Source organism: Hippopotamus amphibius, chromosome 16, assembly GCF_030028045.1.
Source record: "Hippopotamus amphibius kiboko isolate mHipAmp2 chromosome 16, mHipAmp2.hap2, whole genome shotgun sequence".
Classification (NCBI taxonomy): domain Eukaryota; kingdom Metazoa; phylum Chordata; class Mammalia; order Artiodactyla; family Hippopotamidae; genus Hippopotamus; species Hippopotamus amphibius.
The window spans coordinates 64,460,561-64,484,661 of NC_080201.1; the positions used below are offsets into that span (position 1 = coordinate 64,460,561).

The following is a 24,101-nucleotide window of genomic DNA, read 5'->3' on the forward strand; positions in this document are numbered from 1 at the left end:
AGGACTCAAATCAATAAAATTAGAAATGAAACAGGAGAAGTTACAATGGACACCGCAGAAATAAAAAGCACCATAAGAGACTACTACAAGCAACTATATGCCAATAAAATGGTCAACCTGGATGAAATGGACAGGTTCTCAGAAAGGTATAATCTTCCAAGACTGAATTAGGAAGAAATAGAAAATATGAACAGACCAATCACAAGTAATGAAATTGAAACTGTGATTAAAAATCTCCCAACAAACAAAAGTCCAGGACCAGATGGATTCACAGGTGAATTTTATCAAACATTTAGAGAAGAGCTAACACCCATCCTTCTCAAAGTCTTCCAAAAAATTTCAGAGGAAGAAACATTCCCAAACTCATTCTGTGAGGCCAGCATTACCCTGATAGCAAAACCAAAGATACTACAAAAAAAGAAAATTACAGACCAATATCAAATATCACTGATGAATTTCGATGCAAAAATCCTCAACAAAATACTAGCCAACAGACTCCAACAACACATTCAAAGGATCATACACCATGATCAAGTGGGGTTTATTCCTGGAATGCAAGGATTCTTCAATATACACAAATCAATCAATATGATACACCATATGAACAAACTGAAGGATAAAAACCACATGATCATCTCAATAGATGCAGAAAAAGCTTTTGACAAAATTCAACATCCATTTATGATAAAAACTCTCCAGAAGGTGGGCATGGAGGGAACCTACCTCAACACAATAAAGGCCATATACAACAAACCCACAGCAAATATCATTCTCAATGGGGAAGAACTGAAAGCATTCCCTCTAAGATCAGGAATAAGACAAGGATGTCCACTCTCACCACTACTATTCAACATAGTTTTGGAAGTCCTCACCACAGCAATCAGAGAAGAATCCAAATTGGAAAAGAAGTAGTAAAACTGTCACTGTCTGCAGATGACATGATGCTATACATAGAAAATCCTAAAGATGCTGCCAGAAAACTACTTGAGCTAATCAATGAATTCGGCAAAGTTGCAGGATACAAAATGAACACACAGAAATCTCTTGCATCTCTATACACTAACAATGAAAGATCAGAAAGAGAAATTAAGGAAACAATCCCATTCACCATTGCAACAAAAAAGAATAAAATACCTAGGAATAAACCTACCTAAGGAGGCAAAAGATCTGTACTCAGAAAACTATAAGACACTAATGAAAGAAATCAAAGATGACACAAACAGATGGAGAGACATACCATGTTCTTGGATTGGAAGAATCAACATTGTGAAAATGACTATGCTACCCAAAGCAATTTACAGATTCAATGCAATCCCTATCAAATTACCAATGGCATTTTTCACAGAACTAGAACAAGAAATTTTACAACTTGTATGGAAATGCCGAATAGCCAAAGCAGTCTTGAGAAGGAAAGATGGAGTTGGTGGAATCAGGCTTCCTGACTTCAAACTATACTACAAAGCTACAGTGATCAAGACAGTATGGTACTGGCACACAAACAGAAACATATATCAATGGAACAGGCTAGAAAGCCCAGAGATAAACTATGGCCAACTAATCTATGACAAAGGAAGCAAGGATATACAATGGAGAAAAGGCAACCTCTTCAATAAGTGTTGCTGGGCAAACTGGACAGCTACATGGATAAGAATGAAATTAGAACACTCCCTAACACCATACACAAAAATAAACTCAAAATGGATTAAAGACCTAAATGTAAGGCCAGACACTATGGAACTCCTAGAGGAAAACATAGGAAGAACAAAAAGACAACCCTCAGAATTGGAGAGAATATTTCCAAATGAATCAACAGACAAAGGATTAATCTCCAAAATATATAAACAGTTCATCCAGCTCAATATCAAAAAAGCAAACAATTCAATAAAAAAATGGGTGGGAGACCTAAATAGGCATTTCTCCAAAGAAGATATACAGATGGCCAAGAGGCACATGAAAAACTGCTCAACATCACTAATTATTAGAGAAATGCAAATCAAAACAACAATGAGGTATCACCTCACACCAGTTAGAATGGGCATCACCAGAGAATCGACAAACAGTAAATGCTGGAGAGGGTGTGGAGAAAAGGGAACTCTCTTGCACTGTTGGTGGGAATGTAAATTGATACAGCCACTCTGGAGAACAGTATGGAGGTGCCTTGAAAAACTGAAAATAGAACAACCATTTGACCCAGCAATCACACTCCTGGGCTTATACCCAGAGAAAACCATAATCCAGAGAGAAACATGTACCATAATGTTCATTGCAGGACTATTTACAATAGCCAGGACATGGAAGCAACCTAAATGTCCACCCACAGATGAATGGATAAAGAAGATGTAGTACATATATACAACGGAATATTACTCAGCTGTAAAAAGGAATGAAACTGGGACATTTGCAGATACATGGATGGACTTAGACACTGTCATACAGAGTGAAATGAGTCGGAAAGAGAAAAACAAATACCGTATATTAACAGATATATGCGGAATATAGAAAAATGGTACAAATCAACCGGTTTGCAAGGCAGAAATAGAGACACAGATGTAGAGAACAAACATATGGACACCAAGGGTGGAGAAGGTGGAGGGCTGGGGGGGAATAAATTGGGAGATTGGGATTGCCATACATACATTACTGATAAGAAAAAGAAATCAAATTGTACACTTTAAATACATGCAGTTCATTGTATGTCAACTGTATCTCAATAAAAGTTCTTAAAAAAAGAAAAAAGAAAGTACCTACGCACAGCTGCTCCTGTGACATCCTGCTGGTCTGCTCTAGGGAGCCGTCTAGAGCAGTGCCTGGCGCAGGGTGGACGGCCCGCCTGCCTTCCCGCCGTCGGTGCGCTGTGAGGTCCTCAGCCACTGAAGACCCAGGTGCAGGGCGGCCGACGCCATCTGCGCTGAGCTTGGGGGCCACTTCCAGCTGCTCTGTGCGCCCTGCTTCCAGCGCCACGCGCCCCGCCCCACGCCTTTGCCTTGCGGACTCCCCGGGCCGGTGCCCACGCACGGAGACTGCCCCTCTCTCCTGGCCCATGTGAGCACGGAGGGCCACCGAAAACGGCAAGGTGTGAAGGTGCGGAAGGATCCCACGAACCGCCAGAAGCTGGCCTACTGCCAGTGTGTGGGGCGGGGGTGGCTGTCGTCCCGCTGCCAGGGCGCCCGCAGAGCGGTGGAGATGGCGGTGTGGGAGGCCCAGAAGCAGAGGCTCTACTGGAAGGACCTTAGCACGCCTCCCGCCCTCACTGGGGACCTACTCACAGACCCCCAGGGCCTGCCACCTGGGGTCCAATGACTGGTCACTTGGAGCTCCCAGGAGGCCTTCGAGAACCACTGCTCCTCCCTGGGGCACCTGGGCTTAGACTCCGCGGTGCCCTGGAAGCAGTGCAGCCCACCTGCTGGGCTCTCCACCTGGAGCTCCGCCCGAGCTGAGGATGGCAGAGCCGGGCTTGGGGCAGGGGATGCACCCACCCTCAGCTGCAACCAGGATTCCCGGGCCCCTGAGTGCGGCTGGCACCTCCCCAGCCTCTGCTCGCCCCCCCCCCCCACTTGGCCAGTGTTGGCCTGAGGAGGTCTCACCCGCCCTGTGGCATGCTGAACCCTCCCTTCCCGCCCCCCCCCCCACCGCCCCCCCCCCCCAGGGCCCCATCTCTGTGAGTCTGGAGACATGCACCAAGGCACATTCCCAGTAGGAGCTGCAGCAGTGGGCCCAGTGCGCCAGGACCATGGCGGGAGGGGCTGGTGCCTTACCGGGCCGGCTGCTGGCCGAGTACCAGCAGAGCCACAGTGAAGTCCTGGTGGTAAACAGGAACCCCGAGAGTGGGTGGGGGCAGGGCTGGGGCTGGGGCTGCCCTGCTGACAGCCAGGCTTCCCCGGGCAGCTGGCCGAGACCGCCGAAGGCCTATCTATCCGCTGCGACCAGCCCCTGGTGCATCGGGCCCCGGAGAAGCAAACGCAGCACAGCTGGACCTTCACTGTGTACTCTGAGATGAGGGGTCCACGCAGCCGTGGGTCCGTCAGCTGGCATCTGGGGTCTGGAACTCTGCCCTGTGCAGCCTCTCCCATGTCTGTGATCGGAAGTGAGCCCCTTCTTCTGCCCCATGTGGTTATTCTGTGGGGTGTCTGGTGCAGGGAGGGAGGGGCCAGGATGGTTGGTCACCCCGAGGGACCCAAGCCGCACCATCACCTCACTCAGTGTCCACAGGGGCTGTCTTGGCAAGACTGACCCCCATTTTGCAGAGGGAGCCCAGGGGCTCAAAGAGGTTCAAAGAGGCTGCTGGGATCACAACCAGGAAACAGGAGGGAAGGGAAGGGTCTGCGCACCAGCCTGAACCCTGGTGGGTGGGACAGGGTCCAGGGGCCTCCTCACTGTCCAGTCTTCTCCCCCAGGCACCCCTGCTACAATGGCCCTGCTCAAGCAGGAGCCAGGAGCAGACTTCTCCTTCGCAGCCCCCGGCCTCTCTGCAGGCCGGGTCTTCGCGCTGGGGAGGCGCTTCTGCACCCCTGGCTCCCCAGCCAAGGGCCGGGTGGGGGGGCAAGTGCAGAGTGCTTGCTTTGGCACCTTTGGGCAGTGGGTGGTCTTTGATTCTGGTCGCTGGCCAGCGCTGCTGGGGAAGCTGGAGCTGCAGCTGGGCCAGGCGCACTGCCAGGGGCTCCGGGGGACGCCAGCGCCTGGCCACCGGCCCGGCCACCCCAAGGAGCTGGAGCGCTGGCACGCTGGCAGCCGCCATGTGGTGCCCGGTGTGAAGAGGGCAGCCGAGCGGGCAGCCCTGATGGCCAAGTGCAAGGTGCCCAGCCTGGGCCTGGAGTTCCGTCACCGTGGCCCCAACCTGGGCCCCGTCTCCCCTGCCAACTACCGGCAGAGGCTGCACCAGCTTCTCTGTAAGGAGGAGGCTTCTCAGCAGAAGCTGTGGCTACATGAGTGGGGCTGACGGGCGGGGGTCCGCAGGCAGCCAGCCGCTGAGCCGCGGCCCTGGTCAGCTGACCCGTGTCCTCTCCACTAGGCTGAACCTTCACGCCCTGGTGTCCCTGAAGACGACCCTGGAGTTGCCAGCCCTGGGCATGCTCTTGCCGCCACTGGGAGCCCTGTACGCTGAGGACCGCATCACCTCCTCCCTGGTGCCAGAAGCGGACCAGGACTTTACTCTGGGCCGAGCGGTCGGCACAGCCCTGGTGGCTGCCGTGCCTGCACCTGACCTCAGGGTGCTCGAGGTGCAGGTGGAGACCCGGGCCAGCTTGGAACAGGCACTGTGGCTGCTGCTGGCTGCGCACGGCTGCGCGGCCCTGGGGCTGCAGCCCAAGACCAGGCGGATGTTAGAAGTCCAGTTCCAGACGGACCCACTGACCTTCCCCTGCTGGCACCAGGCTGTGGACGTGCTGCCTGAGGAGTGGCTGGTGCTGCCCGACCTGTTGGCCTGTGCCCTGCCCTGCCCTCTGCCCGTTCATCCCTCCCTGAAAGACAACAGCAGGCAGAAGCCGCCAGTGGTGGTCATCGCGGGAACCAGCCCTGGGGGCGCGCAGCCTGTTGCTCCTCTGCTGGTCTGAGGCCCCTTTGGCACAGGCAGGACCTACTGTTGGCCATGGCCTCCCTGGAGGTCATCCGCCAGCCCCACACCAAGGTGCTCATCTGTACTCACACCAACAGGTGAGTCAGAGCTGCCCAGGCCTGCCCACCACCTGCTCTCCAGGCTGGGTGCCCGCGGCTGTGACGGCTGCACCCCAAGATAAGAGGGGGGACCTGGGACCTGGGGTCTGGCTGGATGCTGGGTTCACTGGAGGCCTGGGCAGCTAGTTTCAGCACATCAGTGCACGGGCTAGGCGAGCCTGGGTGGGCAGGGCAGCCCCTAGGGCCAGTCCCGGTCACTCTGACCCTCAGAACTCTCCCTGACAGTTGGTCAGTGCTGGGCTGAGAAAGGCAGGGAACATCTATGCTTGGGGCCCCTTGTCTCCATTTGGACTGCGGGAGCCTCCACGGAGACCTGGGCCCAGGCAGGGTGATGGGTAGGGGTGTGGCTTGGCCCCCCCAGGATGTCCTGGGGTGAGACGGGTGTTTTTTAAAGAAACACATTCTTCATTCAACCGTGAAGTTCCATTTGGCCAAGTCAATCTTAATTCCTCAGGTACCAGGACTCCCCATCTCTTCCCAGGGGTGATTCCCTGCAGACCTGGGGCCCAAGTGGGGCAGGGCTCTGGCATGTCCCCAGGGCCTGCTGGCCCCAGGTGTCTGAGGGGCTGTGGGACCAGCCCTGGCTGGTGTTCCCACCCCTCCTGAGAGCTAGCACCAGACCCTGCTGCTTCCCCGCTGCTCAGGGTTGACCCCCATCTCCGGCCACGCTGGCTGCCTTGGGGGGTGCATGGCCCCTGCTGTGCTCCTTCCCCTCCCAGATGCTCTGCTGTTGCCCAGCTCTCATCAGGCTCTGACCTTCCCATTTCTCTGCTGACATTTGAACCCTGTGGGGGCAGTGCAGGGCTCTGACTGCCTCCTTTGAATTCCTGGTGTCCAGGCGGGGCTGGACACACAGTAGGTGCTTTAGCAGACAGCTGCTGAGACCCTCATGCCCTTCCTTCTCCCCCTCGGCGTGGCAGACAGCCACATCATGGACCACTTCCACGGGTATGTCTGCAGTGGCCAGCCTGAGGCCGCTCCACTCCGGGTGATGGATACGGACTGCCTGCCTAGCCGGATGAATGCGGCCACGCTGCGCTACTGCTGCCTGACCGAGGACCGCTGGGCCTTCTGCCCGCTGTTGCGGGCCGAACTGGAGTGGCACCGCATTGTGGTGGCCACCACGTCCCAGGCCCGTGAGCTCAGGGTGCCCGCTGGCTGCTTCTCCCACAGCCTCATCGACGAGGCCTCCCAGATGCTGGCGTGGGAGGTGCTCACCCCGCTGCACTACACCACGCCCGACATCCGCCTGGTGCTGCTGGGGGACCCCGTGCAGGTGGCGCCCAGGCTGTTCAGCCCGCCCCGGGGCCCAGCGGCGGGACCCACGCGACTGCAGCGCCTCGTCCAGCTCTACCGGGAGCAGAGGCACGCGGTCGCCCACAGGAGCCGAGTCACTTTACACAGGAACTACCGCTCCACCGAGGCCATCGTCAGCTTTGTCTCCCGCCACTTCTGTGTGGTCGGGGGCGACCCAATCCACGCTGGCGGCAAGATCCCTGCCCACCCCTGGCACTACCTGCTCGCCTTCTGCCATGTGGCGGGCATCTCCAAGCAGGACATGTCTACCACAACCTGGCTGAACACAGCCGAGGGCGTGGAGAAGGTGCAGGAGATCTACAACACCTGGCCCCACTGCTGGGGGCCCTGGGAGCAGAGGGACATCTGTGCCGTGTCCCACGGTGCCCAGGTAAGCCCCAGCCCACCGGGATAGCCTTCCACCCCCACTCCCTGCAGGGAAGCTTGGCAGAGGGCACAGCCTCCCTCCCCCTGTGGCTGGTGCACCTGTGTGCCCCTGTCCCCCCACTCCTCAGTCTCAGGTTTCTTTTCTGTCGAGGGGCTCAGATATTCGCCTTCCAGGGCATGGAGGCCAGGGTCCTGTCCTTGTTGGGGGATGCTTGTGCCTGGTCGGGGCCCCTCACTGCTCACTGACAGCTCACCTGGGCCTGCTGACTCGGCCGTGCGTCCCCAGGTGGGCGTGCTGAGGTGGGAGCTGAGGAAGAGGGGCCTGGGCCAGGTGTCTGTGTGCAGCTTTGAGATCCTGCCAGGTGGGTGATCTGTGCTGGGGGAAGGGGGGGCACCCTCCCCCTCTCCCTCCCCCTCTTCTTCCTCCCCCTCTCCCTCCCCCTCCTTCTCCTTCTCCATCCTCTCCCCACTCTTACCCTGCTCCTCCCCCTCCGAGTCCAGCCTGACCAGGTGACCTGGCCCTTGCAGGGCGGGCCTTCCAGGTCGCGGTGCTGAGCACAGTACAAAACCACCCTAGCCTGCCAAACCTGGGGGCGCCGGCTCCAGAGTTCTTTATGGACGCCCACCTGCTCAACACCACCACGACCCACGCCCAGTCCCAGGTGGTGGCTGTGGGTGACGCTGTGGCCCTCTGTGCCTTCGGGGCCGCAGCCAGCCCTGGAAGAGCTTCATTGGGGAGTGCGTGGAGCAACGCAGTATCTGCCCCGAGGGCCTGTCTCTGGAGCAGATCGAGCAGAGCCTGGACCAGAGACAGAACTGGGCCCAGCAAACAGAGAGATCTGTGGGGGCAGCGGGGGCCGAGGACCCTGTCCCAGAGGAGGGGGCAGCGGGAGACGCAGCCGCAAAGCAGACGGAGGTGGCGGAGACCGAGGACCCTAAAGACTTCTGGCCGTCCGACGGGGAGCTCCACGCTGACCACTCCATCCTGCAGGAGCTCCTGGATGGGAGCCGGAGCGTGACCGTGGCCCTCCGGGAGGACGGGCTGCTGGACGCCTACGCCAGGCCCTTGTCCCCCGAGCCGGCGCAGCAGTACGGGAACCTGCTGCGGGCCAAGCTGCAGAAGACGCTCCGCAGGCACGCCGCTCGGTACTCCAAGGTGTGCTGCCGCCGCTCCACCATTCTGCAGGAGACCTTCGAGCGGGGGACCGCCACCCCGCTGGACGACAAGCACCACGACTGCATCCAGGTCAAGGGCCGCCTGCACTGTGGGATGGCCGGCGACGAGGAGCTGGTGGAGGTCCTCAACAAGGGCTTCAAAGCGCCGCTGGACCGCGTGGTGAGCGTGCTGCTGGCCTTCCTGTGCCGCGTGGACGAGCACGACCCCCGCGTCGTGACCCCCATCGACGGCTCTGTGACCAAGATCTTCGTGGCTGGGCTGACGGACCCGCTGCGGGTGCCCGTCCACCACCTCCTGCAGCGCCGCGTGCAGCGCGTGGGGTACGAGCGGCTGTCCGAGGAGGCGCGGCGCCCACCATTCAGGGCGCGCATCGTCCTGTGGCGGGAGCGCTTCTGCTACCCGCTGGGCGTCGTCCTGAAGGCGCTGCCCGAGGCCACCACCTGGGAGCAGGGTCTCCGTATTCTGCAGCTGGGGTGTGGACCGAAGGGAGTCTCGCCCGACCCGGCCTCGGTCTCCCAGGCGCTGCAGAAGTACCACGCGGAGCTCAGCCGGGCGCCCAGCTGCCGCGAGGACTGCCGCAGCTTCCTGACCTTCACCGTGGATCCCCAGGGCGCCCGGGACCTGGACGATGCCCTCAGTGTCCGGGATCTGGGCCCCACATATGAGGTGGCCGTGCACATCGCTGACGTGGCCAGCTGTTTGCCCAGGGACGGGGCGCTGGACGTGGAGGCCCGTAGGCGAGGCCGCACGCTCCACGCCCCTGACCCGGAGCCAGTGCACCTGCTGCCGGCCAGCCCCTCCGAGGACGTGCTTGGCCTGCTGCCGGGCCGGGACCACTTGAAGAGGAGCGACCAGCTCAAGAGCCTGCGCTTTGCGCCCTCCGTGATCTGCACTGACTGCCGCCTGTCCTACGAAGAGGCCGAGCAGGTGATCAGGGGGCACCCGGGGCCGGCCCTGAGCTGCCGGCCTGCCTGGACTCTGTGGACGCCTGCGTGGCGGCCGCGTGTCACTTCACCCGGGGGCTGCGTCAGCATCCCTGCAGGACGGCTGCCACTATGAGCAGCCAGACGAGGACAGCGCGCTCGGCTTCCGCACGGCCCACGTCCTGGTCAATGGGTACATGGTCCAGTTCAACAGCCTGGTGGCCGCGTTCCTGGTGGGCGATGAGCCCACGGAGGGGGTCGCGCTGCTGCGGTGGCAGCGCGCAGCCAGTGACCAAAAGTTCACGGCCACGTGGAGGAAGCACAGGAAGCTGGTACCTCTGTCGCTGCAGTTCCGCCACCTCAGACCGGACTCCTACTGCGAAGTCCCCGCAGGCACACAGCTCCACCTCCTGGCCTCCCTCTGGAGGTGCGTCCAGCCGGCAGCCCGCAGCCAGGGCTTTTCCACTTTGGCGGATCTCATCACCACGGACGACATGCACCCCTCGCTGGCTCCCGCCAGCCTGGACTGGCGCAAGTCCCTGGGCCGCGCTAGCTTCGGCCCCACCAGCGAGCGCGGGGAGCAGGTGGACACCCACTGCGCGCTGCGGGCGGAGCGGTACACGCGGGCGACCTCGCGCATCTGCGGGTACCCGGATGTGGGGCTGCAGCGAGCAGCAGGCTCTGGGTCGGGGAGGCCCCACCTGCTCCGCCAAGGACATTGCCAGGCTCTGCCAGGATTTCAACCGCCAGCGCGCGTGCTCCCGGTGCTGCGAACGCCGGCTCCGCAGCCTGCACCTGGCCGCGCAGCTCAAGACGCAGACGCAAGGCTAGTTAGGCCTCGTAGTGGCCGTGGAGGCGCACACGCGCTGCTTCAAGCTGTTCTTCCTGGCCAACCCCGAGACCCCCCGGACCCCTGTCCTGTGCACTGCAGCTGGCCGAGGACGCCCACAGCCTGGGGAGCCAGGCAGGGCTGCGGCTCGTGTGGCGGCGCCGCATTTCCTCAGCGCAGGCAGCTGGGCCGTGCCTCCCACCCCGCTCCCCGCCGGGCACCCTGCTTGACCCCACACCCGGCCTGCGGACGCTGCTCTGTGGCAGCAGCTGCTGGAGCTGGTGGACGAGCAGCGCCTGTCCGAGGCAGCCGCCCTGGTTCGGGAGCTGGGCGCTGGTGACCCCTGGCCACTGGAACTGGGGCAGGTGCTGCGGAGCCAATGTGGCCACTTCACGGAGGTGGCCCGGGAGCTGGGCTGTGGGGACATGCTGCGAGTGCAGCTGAGTGCCACCGCGCAGGGTGGGTTCCTGGCGCCGGCCCTGTGGCTCTGGACGGTGGTGCCCGGCCTCAGCCTTTGCCTGGAGCATGGGGAGCGACCGGGGGACTGCTTCTTGGGCCATGTGCCCCAGGCAGGGTGGGACCGGTACCACCACGTGGACGAGTACACTGGCGTGTTGGAGCCGTTCTGCACCCTGGAGTCGCCCACCGCCACGGTGGCGCTGGCGGAGAGCAACTCTGTGACTTTGAAGGACGTGGCCACAACCTAGGATGTGCAGCGGTCATCGCAGGGGCACCTTCTGCCTGGAGGCTGCCTTCCTGCATGAGCATGGCATCAGCCTCGGCCATTGCTATCTGTGCATCCGGCTCGAGGGGCTGCCGGCCACGCCACACCCCCTGGGCAGCCTTCCCGCGGGCCCAGCACTGTCAGCCCTGTCCTGAACATTGACCCTGACACGTACACTTGGGTGGCCCATGGGTTGATGGGGGACCAGGACCCCAAGGGGGGCTGGGCCAACCTGCAGGCGGCCCCTATGCGGGTGCACTTCTCCATTCACCACGCGGCCATGGACGTGGTTCCGGAAGAGGTGCTGAGGCCTGGGACCGGTTCACCATCGAGGTGCTGCCCAAGCAGCTTCCGGACCTGTGAGTGTCTTCCAGGGAGAGGCTGACAGATGGGGTGGGAACTCCCTGGGATCCCTCTCCTGTGGGTGGTGGCTCCTGGGGGGCAGTGCTTGGGAAGGTCCATCTTCACCCTCACCTGCCCCCAGCTGCAAGCAAGAGGCCATGCGGCGGCTCAAAAGTGCATCCCCACTGGTCACCAGCATCTCCCTGGGCCGGCCTTCCCCCCTGCCCTGCCACCAGCCCCTCCACAGAGGTAGGTAGGTCCTCCGGCTTCCCCAGCACCCACGGCCTGCCTCCGCCCTGCCCTGCTCTGCCCCCACCATGCCCTCAGGGAGGCCTCACTCCTTCCTCAGGGACCCCCGGAAGGTTTCTGGAGCTACAGGCCTACAACATACCTGGAGGCAGTCACGAGCTGAACTCCAGCCAGAACGCTGCTTTCAGGGAAGCTCTGAAGAAGCAGGTCACTGTCATCCACGGCCCACCAGGTGGGGCCCTGAAACTTGGTGGGCGAGGGGAAGCTTCGGGCCGCCTGGGCAGGTAGGTGTGGGCTCTGCCCACCCCATACGCTGCCCACAGGCACTGGGAAGATGGCGGTGGGCCTCCACGTAGCCTACTGGCTTTGCAAGTCAAACGAGGAGGAGGTGGAGGCCTGGGGCCCCTGTGGTGGGGTTAAGCAGCTAGGAGGCCCCTCCAACAAGTCTGTGGATGTCCTGGCAGGTACTCTGGGTCAGCTACGTTGCCAGTGGGGGTGGGGAGGGGGTGGTTCTGACTGGTGGTGCGGAGCCAGGCGAGCCATTACTCACACCCTGGCCGTCCCCAGGACTGCTGCTGAGCAGGCGGGTGGAGCTGAAGTCCCTCCGTGTGTACAGCAAGCAGCCCGAGGCCACTGAGTTCCCGCTGCCGGGCGTGGGCAGCAGGGTCCCCCCCAAGAAGACCCCTCAGGAGGAGAGACCCAACCAGACCCTCAGGTGCGGCCTCTCCCGCTGTCTGTCTGTGTTTGGGTGGAGGTGAGGGGCCGGGGCTGTCCAGACTTGGGCAGGGAGCAACGCAGGGCTTCATGGAGGCCTCCCCCGCAGGAGCATCCCTGCACCACCGGATCCCGCAGGCTTCCAACCCCTAAACAGCAGACACCTGGGCCTTTGATGCCCAGCTGCAGAAAGGGGAGACTTTCTCCAAGGGAGACGTCAGTCGGTAACTGGCAGAATCCACGGAGCTGTTTCCTGGCGTGGGGGGTGGGGCTGTCCCTGGGTGACCGGACGGTGTCCCTGCCCTGCAGGTACAGGAAGGTCCTGGGGAATGTTCGGAAGGTTGAGGTGGATGGGCACAGAGCCCTCCTGTGCAGGTGCTCGCGTGCAGCCTCCGCCGGCCTCAGGGACCTGGATGGCCAGCAGATCCTCATGGACGAGGTGGGCGTGGCCACACAGCCCGAGACCCCCATCCCCCTGGTGAGCTCCTCACAGGCTGAGAAGGTGAGGGAGGTGGGCGGTGAGCTGGGCGCCCAGGCAGAGGTCACCGGGTGTGGCCTCCCACCCGGGATGCAGGGACTAGGTGGAGGGCAGCTTCATGGTGGTGCAGTGACACAGGACACCTGCCTCTCCCTCCAGGTGGTTCTCCTTGGGGATCACAGGCAGCTGCGGCCTGTGGCCAAGAATGAACAGCTGCAAAGCCTGGGGCTGGACTGGTCTCTGTTGAGAGGTATCACAGGGACGCCCACATGCTGGACACGCAGTACCGCGTGGTGAGTACCTGGAGCTCTTGGCCCCAGGGTGGGCGGCGGCCGGCTTGGCCCTGACCCTGGCTCCCGTTTTCACCTTACAGCACGAGAACATCTGTGCTTTCTCCTCCATGGAGTTCTATGAGAAGAAAATAAAGACGTGGCAGGGGCCTGAGGTTGCAACCCAGCATCCTGGGGTACTATGAGGAGGAGAGCTGCTCTGTCATCTTTGGTGACATGCAGTACTGTGAGGACAGCCTGGTGGTGTCCACGGATGAAGGGAGAGAGAATTCCAAGGTCAACAAAGAGCAGGCAGCATTGGTGGTGAGTATCAGCCAGACCCTCCCTGGTAGCGCCCTTGCTCAGGGAGGGCTCCCTGGGGGAGGAGGCAGAGGAGAGAGGGAGTCCAAGGTGGGGCGGGCACCAGGGCTGGCTTCACCAGCACCCCCTGGCCCCTCAGGTCCACATCACCAAAGAGCTGACCCTGAGCGGGACCGTGGACCCCAGGACCTCGCCATCCTCACGCCCTACCAGCCCAGGTGGTGGAGGTAGCAAGAGACTCGAGGCAGCTGGCATCGCCGGAGCGACCGTGCGCTCCGTCACCAAGAGCCGGGGTGAGGCTGGCGGGGCCGCAGGGGGGCTGCGGACGGCGGGTCAGGTGGGTGGGCGGCAGGGGCCTCACCACACAACCCCCACCCCCCGCCTCCAGGGAGCAAGCGGCGCTACGTGCTGGTGAGCACCGTCCGCACCTGCGAGGAGAGTGACCTGGACTGCCGGCCTGCGAAGAGCTGGCTGAAGAAGTTCCTGGGCTCCGTTGTGGACCCCAAGCCAGCGAACGCGGCCCTCACCCGGGCCCAGGAGGGGCTCGGCGACTCGGGTGAGGGCGGCGAAGTGGCGGAGGGCTAGGCCACGCCTCCCGGGGCGGGGCCTCTCCTCCCAGGGGCGGGGCCTCTCCTCCCGGGGGCGGGGCCCTCCTCCCAGGGCGGTGGCCGCGCCTCCCGGGGGCGGGCGGGCGGTGGGGGTCTCCGCTGACTCCTCCCCTCCCCTTGCAGGAGGCCGGCAGCTCCCGGCCGCTGCCCGCTCCCGAGCGGCCTCCTGGACGTCTGTGTGACTCGTGCCTGCCTGCCAGGTGCGGGTCCAGAGGAGGGCGGTCGTGCCTTCCTGAAGACCCCACAGGCCCACTGCTCTCAAGGTGCCAGGACGGCGAGGGAGAGCCCTGTCCTGCCCTCTTCTGCCACTGCCTTGGCGGGACCCTCTCCGCGGGATGCCTCGCGCCTCCAGTGGTCACGGCCGGCCACCCCCCAGCCCCCTGCGCCCTCCTGACTGAGCGGGCGGCGCCGAGCAGGCCAGGCCTCCCCTGGTGTGCAGACTTGGGAGGAAGGAGGTAAGGTCCGCACACCCCACCCTCCCTGCCGCGTTGCTCTCCTGGCAGGTTTGGTGACCAGGAGAGAGCATCTCAGGGGGTGGGGGGTGGTCCTGGACCAGCACATCAACTGGTGTTACTGGGAAGGTTTGGGGCCCGGAAGGGAACCCTGTGGAGACTGGTGTTTGGGTGCCGTCTGGGGGGCTCCCTTCGTTTTTTTTTTTTTTTTTTCTTTTTTAAGATTTTTTAAAAAATTAATTTATTTTGGGTCTTTTTTGCTTTGCGCGGGCTTTCTTTTTAGTTGCGGTGAGTGGGGGCTACTCTTCACTGTGGTGCGCGGGCTCCTCATTGCTGTGGCTTCTCTTGTTGCGGAGCACGGGCTCTAGGCGCGTGGGCTTCAGTAGTTGCAGCACATGGGCTCAGCCGTTGTGGCTCACGGGCTCTAAAGCACAGGCTCAATAGTTGTGGCGCACGGGCTTAGTTGCTCCGCGGCATGTGGGATCTTCCTGGAGCAGGGCTCGAACCCGTGGCCCCTGCATTAGCAGGCGGATTCTCAACCACTGCACCACCTAGGAAGCCCTCCCTTCATTTTTTATTTTTGAACAAACCAAACGCCAGTGCCTTTTTATTGGAACGGTTTCCTCAGCGCAAACTCAAGGCAAGGAGGCCTCCCCGGAAGAGAGGGCCTTTGCTCTGCCACCACTGCACCCCGGGGGGCTGTCATGTGCTCCACCCTGGGCTCTGCAGCCCCCTTGCACCCTCAGGCCTGCTCCCAGCTCAGGGCCTTTGGGACAACCTGCCTGGGTGTGTGCTTCTTTGCAGGGTTGAGGACGTTGACCTGCCCCTCAGGGTGCATGTGTGTCCTGCCTTCTCTGGAAACCTCTGGTCCCAACCCCAGCCCTTCCAGAGAGGCAGCTCTGACCCTGGAACGCTGCTCTCAGTGTAACGCCACTGCCCCCCTGTGGCTGGGGGTGGGGGAGGGGTGTTGCTGCAGACCCCTGTGAGTGGGTGGGGAGGGATGCGTCCGTGTGTCTGCCCAGTTCTGATGTTTTCTACAAGCACACAATCCAATTTTTGTCTTGGACTCTGTGTTCTAGGACTGAATTTTAATTTTATGATAAAGACCATGTTGAATGCCTTTGTCCCTTGTGGGTGTATTGAGATCTGACCCAGGGGTGGGGGGCTGGGGAGACAGGGCGGCCCCTCTTCCTTTGGGTTGTGAAGTGGCTGCTGAGGCTGTCAGGAGCCAAGAGCCCGTTGTAGCCACCCGATGCTGGACGGGCAGTGTGGTGAGAGGCAGGGCCTCACCCATTTTACAGCTGAGGGCACAGCCGGGAGGCTGGGAGGGTTCTCTTGGCCAAGAACAAAGAAGCTGGGTGGGCAGCAGCCTTGGCGAGGATGAGTCAGAGCGGGTGGCTCTGGCCATACAAGGCTTGGCACAGATTCCACAGTGACCCCGTCCCGCTTTCCCTCACTGCCAGGGACTCCGGGGCTCAGGGTATGCAGTGAACTCATGACTCAGATCCACCCCTCAGCACATCCCCACCCTCTACCTGCCCAGCAAGGGCAGCAACGGGGCAGCTCAGGACAAGGCAGGGTGGGCACATGTCCTGCCCAAGGCTGCTGACCTCGCAGCCCTGAGCTCCTCTCCTGGGGGAGAGCCCTTCTCTCCTGTTTTCTGCCCTGAGACAGAACACAAGGAAGCACTCACCTGCCTGGACGCGGCTCCAGAGCTCTGTGCAGGGACGTGTCCATCAGGATGGGCCACCGTTATAGGGACGCGGTCCCTGGACCCGATCTCCCCACAGAGGTGCCATCATCACGTCACCTGCAGCACAGCTGACACTGTCTGCATGGAGAGTCTGGGGCGTCTCCTGTGAGGAGCACGTCTTACCCCCAGGGCTCGTCCCCCTCATCCACGTCTGGGGACTCGTGACAACTCCTGGCAATTACGGAGAAGACCTACATGAGCAGCTGAGCAGAGAGCAGGGGAAGTTTTCCACGTTCCCTGTGGGAGAATCCAAGTTTAGAGGGAAAGTCATAACTGGGGGGAAGGGACACTCAAAGTGCACCCGGGGCTCCCTTCACTATGGTGCCCGTTGGGCATGTTCCTTCATGGCCTCATGTTTCCAAACTCTCCCAAAGTTTGTCCACGCTGATCACCAGCATATGATCTGGAAGCTGGTCTTTCCTTGATTTAAGTTCCACAACCCTTGCTATTTATGGCCTCATCTCTTTAATCTGGAAAATACCCCCTTTGAAACCAGTGTCTCCTTCCTCAGAATCCTCAGGTCTCCCTCATGTCCACGTGACTCTGCAAGGAGGTTGTCATTTGTTCTAAGTCACCCCTGGAGCCCCTCCTGGAGCCTCTCATTGGACCACCAGCCTCTTCCTGTGTTCTGGGCAGTTAATGCTGGAAAGAAACATTCCTGGACACACAGAGAGGGATTAGGAAGAAGCATGGATTAAGGAATATAGAGAGATACTGGACATCTTTAAATTTGACATTGAATTAGTCAATCAATATTTAGAAATTTCCATTGATATTTGAATATTTGAAACCAGCTCCCTCATCTGGCAGATGGGCCTGATGCAATTCTTAGACTGTAGAGAAGAAAAAGCACGTGAATCTTCCCACTGGGCTTCTTCTGCAGTGAAGTGATGCGCTGGGGCCAGCAGACATGTCCACATTTCAGGTACATGGATTTTTCAAGATAAGCCAGGCAGACAGGACAGCCACTGCCTCTTTAAATTGTGCAGCCATGGCCCCTGACCGGGAAAGATGTGCATGCTAGTGATTTTATGCGTTGAGTAATTATTCATCATGTGGGTTTGTCTCCACCCATTTAAACACAGAGAGACTGTGGACCTACTGTGTGCCATCCCTAGCACTAGGTAACGAAGGTCCAAACAGAAATACTCACGTCCCTGCTTCTGATATGTGAAATGCTGGTTCGATGAAGGACACGATTCATAACCAGACGTCTAGCTGAGCTGGTGAAAGGGTCCAGAACTGGGCCGTCCAGTGTGGGAGCGCCAGTCCCTTGTGGCTATTGAGCTCCTGAAATGCGCTCATCTGAATCGAGAGGTGCTGTGAGTATAACATACCCACTGTATGTCAAAGATGTATTAAAACAGAGAATGTAAACTGTCTCGTCAAGAACTATTCAGAGTTGATTACAGCTTGATATAAATATTTAGGATATTAATCTAGAGTTTTTTCCTTCATTTTCTTTGCTGTGACTGCAGGAAGATTTATAATTACATCTGGGAGTCACATTCTATTTCTATTGGACACTGCACGTCTAGACTTAGAAATTCTTCATCTGCCCCAGGCAGACACACCTGTAGTAAAAACTGTGTGGAACCTAAGAGGTTCAACAAGTCATTGGGGGGCGGGGGGTGGGGTGGTGGTGCTTCCTAGGTGGCGCAGTGGTTAAGAATCCAATGCAGGGGACACGGGTTTGATCCCTGCTCTGGGAAGATCCCACGTGCCGCGGAGCAACTAAGCCCGTGCGCCACAACTATTGAGCCTGTGCTTTAGAGCCCGTGAGCCACAACTATTGAGCCCATGTGCTGCAACTACTGAAGTCCATGCACCTAGAGCCCGTGCTGCGCAACAAGAGAAGCCACGGCGATGAGGAGTCTGCGCACCACAACGAAGAGTAGCCCTCACTCACTGCAACTAGAGAAAGCCCGTGTGCAGCAATGAAGACCCAACACAGCCAATAAATAAATAAATTAATTAAAAAAAACAAGTCAATAGGGGAAAATTCATCTTATGAGCCTGTCAAGCTGTAATGAATACAGAAAATGAAGACAGTCCTTCCTCCAGCTTGTGTCCTGTAACTCTCAAGGTAGATGCTCATTGCAGGGTCCCTAAGTGCACACACACTGCCTGGCATTGAGTTGGCCTCAGACAACACTTGCTAAATTAACAAATTACCTCATTATGCGACCTTGCTCTCTCAAAAAGTGAATTCACTTAGAAAACAAAGGGATCGTTTTCTTTCACCGTGAGGTTGCAGACTAGAATGCCCTCCGAAGCACACTCATCGCACCCCATTCACACCCAAGGCATCTACCACTGACTACGCAGCCCGTCAGAGGAGCTCCCAGGAAGAGAGGCAGGCGAGCAAGAGCTGGTCACCCCTCCAGTGAGGTTGGGAGGTCACCCTCCAGGCTTCAGCGCATTAGACGTGAAGCTGAGCTGTGAGGGTTAGGGTCTGTATCAGGTATTATTTCCCTTAGTTCAGGTCAGGGAGGGAGGCACAGGCTGTAGCCCGCAGGCTCAGAGACTCCAACTGGACTTAAATCCACACACACTGGTCTTCGTTCATTGCAGCACTATTTACAATAGCCAGGGCATGCAAGCAACCTAAATGTCCATCAGTGGGTGAATGGATAAAGAAGATGTGGTACATATATACAATGGAATATTACTCAGCCATAAAAGGAACAGAACAGTGCCATTTGCAGCAACGTGGATGGACCTAGAGATGATCATACCAGGCAAGTCAGACAAAGATAAATACCATATGATATAACTTATATGTGGAATCAAAAAAAATCATACAAATGAACTTATTCACAAAACAGGAACAGACTCACAGACTTCAGAAACAAACTTATGGTTACCAAAGGGGAAAGGTTTGGGGGAGGGATAAATTAGCAGTTTGGGATTAACATATAACACACTACTATATATAAAATATATTAATCAATGAGGACCTACTGTATAGCACAGGGAAATATACCCTGTAATGGGCTACATGGGAAAAGAATCTTAAAAAGAGTGGATATACGTATATGTATAACTGATTCACTTCGCTGTATGGCAGAAATGAACACAACATTGTAAATCGACTATGCTCTAATAAAGATTAATTCAAGAAATCTACACACACAACCACAAGTACTTTTACCACCCTTTACCTGGGGGACTTGAGCTCTGGGAAATATTCCTTCCACATTCACCGAGATAGAATCACTTTGGGGGCTCTTGAACACTGCAGATTTCTGGGATTTTTCTGACTTGGACGTTGGAAACTTTTATTGACGTTGTCACTGGATCCCATATCTTCACATTTACCCACATTCGGGGTTCTTAGCCACTGTGCCTGTTCTTTGTTTCTTCAAAGCAACTAATAGTGATGAACCCTCCCTGAATGTCTCTTCCCTGAGGAATTGAGGCATTCCAATTTCTCCAAAATCTCCTGGAGATAAAAAATAGCTGTTGTCCTCCAAAAATGAACATAGGAGTCAATGATGGGTCCTTGTGGCTAGTGAGATTTGTTTTGTGTTCACACGTTTTAAAATGTTAGAATAGGAAGATATGCATCCTCTTAAAATATTGGGTTGGCCAAAAAGTTCATTTGGGTTTTTCCACAAGATGTTATGGCAAAGCCCAAACGAACTTTTTGGCCAACCCAGTTGATAACCAACAAGGACCTACTGTGTAGCACACGGAATTCTGCTTAATATTCTGTAATAACCTAAATGGGAATAGAATTTTAAAAAATAATAGATATACGTATATGTATAACTGAATCACTTTGCTATACACCTGAAACTAACACATTGCAAGTCAACTATAGTCCCATATAGAATAAAAATTAAAAAAAGAAAAATGTGCATCCTCTTAGAGACCATAAATCAGAATTTTGATAATCTAAAACTAATTTTTAATGCATTACTTGATGAGTATCAAATATTGGAACTGACCTCTTTTAGACGTTGGTGAACTTTCATAACCTAGATCTCTTCCCTAAACTTGCAAGTGACTTGCAATAGTGTAGTTTGATTTTCTTCCAACAATTATCTTACCTGTTACTGAATTCATGAAAGAAATAAACATGTTGAAAGAGTTCACCTGGCTGGTTGAGTAAATATTAGGCACGCAAGAGCTCATGTAGCTCAGTGATACACCTGTAGGCTTTAATGACCATGGATAAACAGATGGGTAATTTTTTTTTACTTGGAGGAACACAGTATGGTCACTTGAACAAGAACATAGCAGCTGTGTTATATCTACACTGGTTTACTACATCAAAGGGCAGTGTGTTTGTTATATAGGAGGGTGTCTTTGTTGTAGAGAAGATCGCACTGGAGAATTTAGGGATAGTGTGACGCTTGTCAGGCAATTGTTCTCAGGTGGTTCAGAAAAACATCTAGTGATGATGAGATAAAATATAGAGAAATTGGTTGATAGATCACATGTAGTAAAGTGTTAATGGTTGGGGTAACTGTATAAATGATAAAAGCATTAGTATTTGAAATTAATTCAAATCAATAATTTAAAAGAAAAAAACTTCCATTCAATGCAGTCCCTATCAAAATTCCAATAGCATTTTTCACAGAAGTAGAACAAATAAACCTAAAATTTGTAAGGAACCAGAAAAGACCCTAAATAGCCAAAGCAATCTTGGGAAATAAGAGCAACCTGGAGGCATTGCCCTCCCTGATTTCAAACTCTCTTAGAAAGCTATAGTAATTAAAACAGTGTAATATTGACATCAAGACAGAAACATAGGTCACTGGACTAGACAGTCCAGAAGTAAACTTACACATATGTCAATAAATTTTCGATATATGAGCCAAGAATATACAACGGGAAAAGGACAGTCTTGTCAATAAATTGTGCTGGGTAAACTGGATGGCCACATGCGAAAGACGAGAGAGACTCCAGCCAAACACGAAAACTAATTCAAAATGGATTGAAGACATGAATGTAGGACTTGAAACTGAAACTCCTAGAAGAAAACATAGGAGATGATCTCCTTGACATAGATTCGAAAATCATTGCCAAGACCTGACACCAAAAGCAAAAGCAACAAGAGCAAAACTCAACAGGTGGGACCACGTCAAACTAAAAAGCTTCTGCAACATGAAGGAAATCATCAACAGAATGAAAAGGCATGCTCTTGAATGGGGGGAAATAATTGCAAATCATGTATCTGATTGTGGGCGAACAGCCAACATGTACAAAGAACTCATACAGAAACTCATACAACTCCATAACAACAACAAACAATCCAATATAAAAATGGGAGGAGGAACCAAATAGACATTTTTACAAAGAAGACTACCAGTTGATCAACAGATATGTAAATAGCACCTCACGCTTCTTAGAATGGTTATCCTCAAGAAGAGATAATACGTGTTGGTGAGGATGTGGAGAACATGGGATCCTTATACACTGTTGGGAATGTAAATTAGTGCAGCCACTATGGAAAACGATAGAGCATTTCCTCAACACATTAAAATAGAACTGCTGTATGACCCAGCAATTTCCTCATCTGGTTCTGTATCTAAAGGAAATGAAAACGGGAGCGTGGAGGGCTATCTGCACTGCCATGTTTATTGCAGCAATTTTAATGAGTCAGAATAGGGAAACAACCTAATTGTCCATCAGCAGACTAGTGGATACAGAAGCTGTGAAATATACAATGGAATATTATTGAGCCATGAGAATGGAAGGTAATCCTGCCATTTGGGACAAAATAGACAAACCTGGAGAACATTCAGCTGAGTGAAATGAACCAGGTGAATAAAGACAAGGCTAGTATGATATCACTTATCTGCGGAATATGAAAAAACCAAACTCATAAAAGCAGAGAGTGGAATGGTGGTTCTCAGAGGCTGGTAGGTGGGAAGTTGGAGATGTGTTTTTGAAGGGTATAAACTGGGAAGGAGTAGATAACCCTGCCCTGGAGAGGTGAGGCACAGCATAGCGACCGTATCCGACCACACTGTATTATAAACTTCAGAGTTTCTGAAGAGTAGATCTTAATTCTTCCCACCCTTACATGAAGGGTGAGTATATGGCGTGATAGAGCTGTTAGGTAATGCTACAGCAGTAAGCCAACTGTGATATATACATGTATCAAATCGACACACTGTACACCTGAAACTTGCACATTATTATATTTCAATTAGAAATGTGGAAAAAAAAGAGATCACTGTGAGTTTCAGGTAAAAAGTTGGTATTCAATGAGTGTCTACTGAACAGTGTAATCACGGCTATTGTCGGAGCTGATCCTATATATTTTTTAGATTCTTAACATTGTCAACAATCATCTTCACCACCATCATCACCATCTCTACTTTACAGCGGAGGGAAATGCAGAGAAGCGAATCTACTTGCCCGTGGCCACACAGAGAGCCTGGGATAGAGCCGGGATGAATAGGTCGAAGCTCAAGTACGTATCCGCTTTGAACCTTTCAGGTCCTGAGGTAGCTATCAGGAAATTCCCCGGAAAGGAAATCAAGACACAGTTCTCTAACATGTGAGCTGTGGTCCACCTAAGGATGGTTTAGACAGTCAGCATGAGCATGTCAGGTCAGAATTTTGGTGGAGAGGGTGTCTCGCCGATAATTCAGATCTTGGAGAGAAAAGATCCAATGAGTCTCTTGGCTCAGTCTTATTAGGCAACACTGAGCCACACCTGCTCACTGATCCAGCCCTGCTCTCTCTAAATCCCACTGGGACTGATGCTGCCTGGGGGGCAGCTCAGCAGAAAGGACAAAATTTGGGCTGACCAAGTAGAAACATTCTCAACTCTGGCCTCCACCCAATGGCCTCAGGTATCTTCGAAAAGGGGGATAATAATACCACCTACTTCAGAGGGCTGAAGACAATCTGATCTTGCCTGCAACACCCTTACCTGGAGGGCTCTTACATCATTAGCATCCAAATAAGAGTTGAGTTGGTGGAGACAATTACAACAGTCCGTTGTGGGGGATGCTGATTAGAGGGATGATGGGGCAGACGTCACTCAAGGTTCAATGATGACAGTGATGGGGTATTAAGAGCCACCTGCAGTGGAACAGTAGCCTTTGAAAACAAGGAAATCCTGCCTTATGCAACAACAACATGGATGGACCTGGAAGACATTATCATGCTCAGTGAAATAAACCAGCCACCGAAGGACAAATACTGCATGATTCCACTCATATGAAGTATCTAAAATAGTCAAACCCATAGGACCAGAATAGCATGGTGGTTTCCAAGGGCTTGGGGGTGGGGGGGGGAAGATGGTGGTGGTTGTTCAATGGGTACAAGCTTTTGATTATGCAAGATGACTAAGTTCTAGAGTTCTGCTGTGCAAATCATGACTACAGTTAATAATACTGTATTGAACACTGAAACACGTAAGAGTATAGGTCTCACGTTGTGTTCTTATCACAACAAAAAAAGACATTTGCAAATTCTAACTTCCGCCCTTTGCATCCAGAGCTAGTTATTTAGGAATATCCATTGATTTCCTAATATATGAATGCTTCATTTTAGCTGCTGCTGTGAAAGGTGAGAAAATGTACAGGAAAGTCTCCCATGGGAAGCGCACAGTATCGGAGAAGTCAGATATTCAGATGATGAGCAGAAGGTTCCTGTCACCAGTCTTCAACGTATCCCTCAAAGGTGGTAGTAGAAGACTGTTCACAGAAGCCCAGTGATGATATTAGAGAGCTAGGAATAGCATCATGGAATAGTCAGGGGCCAGCAACACCTGAAGGAAGTATTCACTGATGCCTGAAGGAAGATCATTCACACCTGAGGTGGAAATGCCAGCCTAAAGAATTTCACATCACCTTCTGAGACTAGTCAATCAAGAGTCACACCAGCCAATGGGAAGAGAGAGATTCTGTGGCCAATCAAGGGGCAGGTACAGCCTTTAAGT

The 24,101-nt window shown here is 55.1% G+C and overlaps 1 pseudogene; it reads left to right on the top strand.

Moving 5' to 3' along the window:
- Positions 1 to 3,439: 3,439 nt before the first annotated feature.
- LOC130838203 (helicase with zinc finger domain 2-like) lies at positions 3,440 to 14,169 on the top strand (annotated as a pseudogene).
- The last annotated feature ends 9,932 nt before the right edge of the window (positions 14,170 to 24,101 follow it).